Here is a 6000-nt window from a genome sequence, read left to right as displayed (position 1 = left end):
ATGGGTTTTAAAACCAGACCGAAGCAGATTGAAATCCGTCCTTAACCACTTTTTACTTTATCCAGGGGTTTTGTATTCTCTTTGTCACAGTTGCTTCACCAGTGAAATGGGCACAATGATGCCTCACAACCCAGGCAGCCAGGAGGAGAAGAAGCGTGCACGGCGCTTTGCAGAGTCCGGTTTGGGGAAAGCAGCGCAGACCATCAGCCAACACGCTCTGTTTTTCCTTTCAGGACAGAGTCCTGGAGTGGCCAGGGAGAACTACAACGTGACACATGCTAATGACACTGGAGCATACACGGGGAGGGACCTCTAAGAACTCAGTTCCGTTCAGCAGTTTACCAAGCACTGGCTCAGTGGCCTTGGACACCATGATCGAGCTCTCTGCACCATAGCCTCCACCCCTGTTTGTGGCACGTAAGGACAGCTCCTTCACGGGGCCGCTATGGGAGCAAATGGGAGCACGCAGGTGCAAGGGCTTTGCGCGTCTATAGAGGGGGGCTCCGTGAATGCCGCCGAGAATTACCCTGGTCACCGCCCACTTCCTCATCTGCTGGCTCAGCCCCAGAAACTTCCCCAAAGGCCAATGCACTTCATCCTGTCAGTGCGCTTTCCACGTAGATGGGCAACCGAGCACGACGTGCTCCCACGACAGACAGAAGGCCACCCTGCAAGTTGTGGGGCAGGGCAAGGGTCTCCTGTGAAAGGGAGTCTGTAGGTGTCCCCGTGTGTCCCCGTAGTGATGCTGCTAGGGGGCTGTGTGTCAAGTGTGACCCACAGATAGGTGACATCTGCCCTCTGCCTTGTCTCAGGTCAGAGCCACACCCTCACCTGTTTGACCTGGTGTCTCACAGGCTGGTTCTGGGTGGCCCAGGGACAGGCAGTGCAGGCTGGAAGGCTAAACTGTCTTCCAGCTGCATGTTATTTGAAGCTCCCAGGAGATATTCCAGTAGAAACAAGGTAACAAAATGGGCCCCTCCAGGGCTAGCCCACAGATGCCGTTTTAATTCACAGTATATAGCTGAAGTCTGTTCAGTTGTAACCTATGATCTGAGTCCTAGGATCCTTGAAAAAGGAGAAGCAAAGAGAATATACGTGTGTGTGTGTGTGTGTGTGTGTGTGTGTGTGTGTGTGTGTGTGTGTGTAGGAAGTTCTCACACACCTTCTGGGTATAAATTCAGCTTGAGGGAACTTTCCAAAGTGGACAAAACTGGCATTTGGGATCTAACCACCCAATAGATGCCAATCTAGAAACAGTATGATGTTTGGCAGACTCTTTAAATTTAACTGATGCAACCCCACTCGCATTTGGCCCCCAGAAGTAGGTATGACCCTACCATAAATATCAAATATGGGGACTCAGTGACCTGGACTGGGCCATCCCTTTGATTAACATGCAAGCCCTCCTTTGACTGGAGACCTGTTGAGCGCCACGGTGCATGTGCTTCCCATTATCCAAATCTTTCTTCTTTCCCCAGGCAGCAAACCCTTTCCCAGCACCCAGAAGGACAGGCGGTGGGTAGGACAGAACACGTTTCTTTTTTCCTGCAGTTCTCTATCAAAATGTACCCTTTCTCCAGTAAGGATGCAGAGAAAAGCCACGTGGTCATGTACAGTCTCCTTTGAAGCACCTTTTAATCCTAAAGAATAAGCCTGTTATAACAAACCAGCCTCTACCGTAGGAGACACAGTTTCTGTCTTCAAGCGCCTTGAGGGCTATCACATGGAAAAGGGCAAAGGGAAAAGGTGCATTCTGCATGGCCTCATGGGACAGAGATCGTATGGATGGATGGAGTGAGGTGTGTGTGTTTTCTAACTTCCTTACAGACAGCAGGATGCACGTGCGGATTGGGACTCTGGTGGGGACCGTGGCATGCTGGTGGCAGGGTGCCTGCCACAAGACGAAGGGGTTGCGGACCTCAGGCATCTGCAGACGGGGGACTCCTCTGTGGTCCCTGCAATTCTCCTTATTCTTTTTCAGAGAAGAGAGGGAGATGACCCAGGGGCAACTGGCGACAAAGATTTCCCGGGAGAAAAGAAATCTGAAAGACTAGCTGAGATTCTGTGCTTGCTTAGCTCAAATGAGCCGGTCAAAGTTGCAGGAAGGACAGATTTCAGATTGTCCGCAATCTAGGCAGCCCACGTAGACATACTGGCCCAGTAAAGTGAGGTTCACGCCCTGCGGGTGGTCTGACACTTGCTGCTACACCCAGTCTCCCACCTCCCCCTCCAGGTCTCCTCCTTAATGCTTCCCGGGGCCAGCAGCTCTCAGGTGGGACTCCTTACCCGGCTCTGCAGGTGTTGGCAAGCCTGGGGGGGGGGGGGTGTGACATATGGCTCACTTAATTGACAGGGATACAGGAGACAGCAAGCAGACCCGGGCCGGCTTCAGGGACAAGCGATCTGGAGAACGTGGTTCCCTGTCAGGGACCCCAGGGGCTCACCAACACTGTGAGCCACCACACCCCTGCACTGCTCCTCCCCACCCCTGCTGCTGAGGGAGGTCATGGGGAGGCGGTGACCTCAGGTTGACCCTTGAACTGGCCTCCAGTAATGGGCGGCTCCTCCCCCCTCCTTCCCGTTTGGAACATGCGCTCTCACCCCATGATGCTCCCGCAGTGGGAGCATTTCCAAGGCTGCAGCCCTGAGAGGCAGTGATCTCACGCGCTAAGGCCTCTCTGGAAACTCTGAAGATCCTTCCGGCAGGTGGGAGACTCCAGGTCCTGTGGCCAAGACAAGCCTGAGTAAGTCTCGCTGTTTCTCTAAACTTCCGCCGGCTTCTGGAATGCCTGCCGCCTGCCCTTCCTTCCTCTCTCCTTGTCCTCTCTGCACCTGCCAACAATGGGGCAGTCAGCCAGGCGGCCGGGGCCTGGGTCCTGGGTCCTGGGACAGGGGCATCCTGAAGACCAGCTCTTTGCGCAGAGTGGTGGCCAGTGGGTCTGGCACTTAGGGACTGGGAACAGGCCAGGGCCTAGCGGACGGCATAGCAGGGGTGCAGGTTGGGTGCTGCCTGTAGGGCGGGCACATGGGCCGCTGGTGCCCAAGCAGCAGCGGGGGCAGGGATGGGGGCCAGAGGGGGCGCTGGGGCTGGAGGGGGAGGAGGGGGGCCTGGGGTCAGGGGCAGGGGGCGGGGGCCGGGGGAGGGGGCCAGTGGGGGGCGCTGGAGCCAGGGGCGGAGGGGGGGGAACTGGGGCCAGGAGGAGGGGCCGGGGGCGTTGGGGCCCGGGCTGGGGCTGGGGGTTGGGGGCAGGGAGCAGGGGCCAGGGGAAGTGCTGGGGCCATGGGCGGGGGGGGGGGGGGCAGGGGCCGGGGGAGGGGTCATGTGCAGGAAGAGCCACCACTCTGCTGCCTCCGGGGCTGGCGGACCAGGAGGGAGACCAGGATAGGCCAGTGGGGACCTTGGCTGTCCTTGGGCGAAGCCAGGAGCTTGCAGGCTGCCGGAACTAAGTCGTGGCCCTGTAACAGAGCCTGATGGGGACACGAAGGAGTGGAATCCCTGGGAAAGCAAGAGAGGAGGAGGGTGTAGTGGTGACAGGGAGTGAAGGGGAGGAAGCCCCCTGCCTTCTGACCCCAGATTCATTTTACACCCTAATTAGCCTGGACTTCTGATAACAGCGAATGCACCCGAAAACCCCTCCTGGAAAACTTGCATTCTTTCCCAGTTTCTTGAAAATGCACAGCTTACCATGTCTTTGACGTGTGCACATCAGTGACACCAAACTCTGTCTTGATCGACCGACAGTGAAGAGGAAAGGGTAGGGCGTAGTTCATTCAAACCCAGACTGCCAGGGAAGCTTCCGTCCCAAATCTAGTCCACAGCCAGCCTGAGGCATGGGGTTGTACCTCTCTCAGGCACGCTTTACCTGAGGCCCCCGAGCAGCGTCACTAGGAAGGACAGTCCCCGAGGAGCGTGGAGACCCTCGTCCTGCCCCACAACTTGCAGGGTGGCCTTCTGTCTGTCGTGGGAGCACGTCGTGCTCGGTTGCCCATCTACGTGGAAAGCGCACTGACAGGATGAAGTGCATTGGCCTTTGGGGAAGTTTCTGGGGCTGAGCCAGCAGATGAGGAAGTGGGCGGTGACCAGGGTAATTCTCGGCGGCATTCACGGAGCCCCCCTCTATAGACGCGCAAAGCCCTTGCACCTGCGTGCTCCCATTTGCTCCCATAGCGGCCCCGTGAAGGAGCTGTCCTTACGTGCCACAAACAGGGGTGGAGGCTATGGTGCAGAGAGCTCGTTCATGGTGTCCAAGGCCACTGAGCCAGTGCTTGGTAAACCGCTGAACGGAACTGAGTTCTTGGAGGTCCCTCCCCGTGTGTGCTCCAGTGTCATTAGCATGTGTCACGTTGTAGTTCTCCCTGGCCACTCCAGGACTCTGTCCTGAAAGGAAAAACAGAGCGTGTTGGCTGATGGTCTACACTGCTTTCCCCAAACCGGACTCTGCAAAGCGCCGTGCACGCTTCTTCTCCTCCTGGCTGCCTGGGTTGTGAGGCATCATTGTGCCCATTTCACTGGTGAAGCAACTGTGACAAAGAGAATACAAAACCCCTGGATAGAGTAGTAGTAAGAATTGGTTCAGGAGAGATTTGATATCATTTCTTCCTCAAACGTTTGGTAGAACTGACCAGTGAACCATCTGGTCTGGGGTCTTTAATAAATGCACCCCTACTCAGATCGTTTCTCTCTTTTTGTGTGGGTTTAGAAGATTTTGTCTCACAAGGAATCGGTTTACTTCATCTAGGTTATCGAGTTTATGGGCATAAAGTTGTCCGTAGAATCCCTTCATTCTTGTTGTCCAGGGGACATGCAGTGATGTCCCCTCTGTCATTTCTGATATTAGTGATTTGTGTCCTCTGTCTCTCTCTTTTGTAATTAGCCTGTCTAGAGACTCATGAGTTTTGTTGATTTTTTTCAATGAACCGGCTTGGCGTTCATTGATTTTCTGTATCGATTTCATTCAGTATACATTTCATTGATTTCTGCTCTCATTTTGTTATTTCTTCTGCTTACTTTGGATTTCATCTGCCCCTTCTTTTTACTTTCCTATGTAAAGTTCTAGAGGGTTCATTTGAGAGTTTTCTTGATTTGTAATGTATACATTCAATGCTATACATTTCCCTCCAAGCACTGCTTTCGCTGCATCCCAGAAAGTTTGAAAAAATTGGGCTTCGGTTTTCATTTAGTTTAAAATATTTTAAAATTTCTCTTGGGATTTCTTCTGTGACACACGTGGTATTTAGAAGTGTGCTGGTTAGGGGCGCCTGGGTGGCTCACTGGGTTGAGTGTCTGACCTCAGCTCAGGTCATGATCTCACTCATTGTGAGTTGGAGCCCCAAGTCAGGCTCTGTGCTGACAGCTCAGAGCTTGGAGCCAGCTTCACATTCTGTGTCTCCCTCTCTCTCTCTGCCCCTCCCTGCTCAGAGGCTCTGTCTCTTTCTCTCTCTCAAAAATAAATAAACATTAGGAAAAAAAAAAAAAAAGAGAAGTGTGCTGTTTATTCTCCAGGAATTGGGGAATTTCCCAGTTATCTTTGTGTTGTTAATTTCTAGTTTCACGCCAGGGCTAAGAGCAGACATTGTGTGATTTCTAATCTTTTAAATGTGTGCTTACGGCCCAGAACGTGTCCTATTTTACTGAATGCTCCATGTGAGCTGGAGAAGATGTTGTTGTTAAATTAAGTAGCCCTCAGATGTCCATTACCTCCAGTTGATTCTTGCTGTTGTTGATTTCAAACATGTCCTCACTGCTTTCTGCTGCTGGATGTGTCAGTTTCTGACGGGGGGGGGGGGGGGGGGGGTGAGGAGCCTCAACCATAATAGTGGGTGCACCTTTCTCCTTGTGGCTCCATTAGCTTGGGCCTCCCAAACTTGACGCTCTGTTGTCAGGCACATACATGTTGAGGACTGGTACATCTTCTTGGAGAACATACATTGCTTTTTGTTGTTGCTGACAACTTTATTTGCTTTGAAGCCCGTGCTGTCTGAAATTAACGTAACTACTCT

General features: G+C 53.3%; 1 long non-coding RNA gene across 2 annotated transcripts in view; it reads left to right on the top strand.

The window, feature by feature from the left end:
* The first annotated feature begins 2211 nt into the window (after window positions 1-2211).
* Window positions 2212-6000, top strand: part of LOC123383085 — a 153581-nt gene continuing 149792 nt past the window's right edge. For both annotated transcript variants that reach the window (XR_006592435.1, XR_006592434.1), the window contains exon 1: window positions 2212-2744. This is a non-coding gene — a long non-coding RNA (uncharacterized LOC123383085). The remainder of the gene's footprint in view (window positions 2745-6000) is intronic.

Source organism: Felis catus, chromosome F2, assembly GCF_018350175.1.
Source record: "Felis catus isolate Fca126 chromosome F2, F.catus_Fca126_mat1.0, whole genome shotgun sequence".
Taxonomy (NCBI): Eukaryota; Metazoa; Chordata; class Mammalia; order Carnivora; family Felidae; genus Felis; species Felis catus.
Note: the sequence above shows the minus strand (reverse complement) of the source record. Positions and strands in the feature narration are given on the sequence as shown.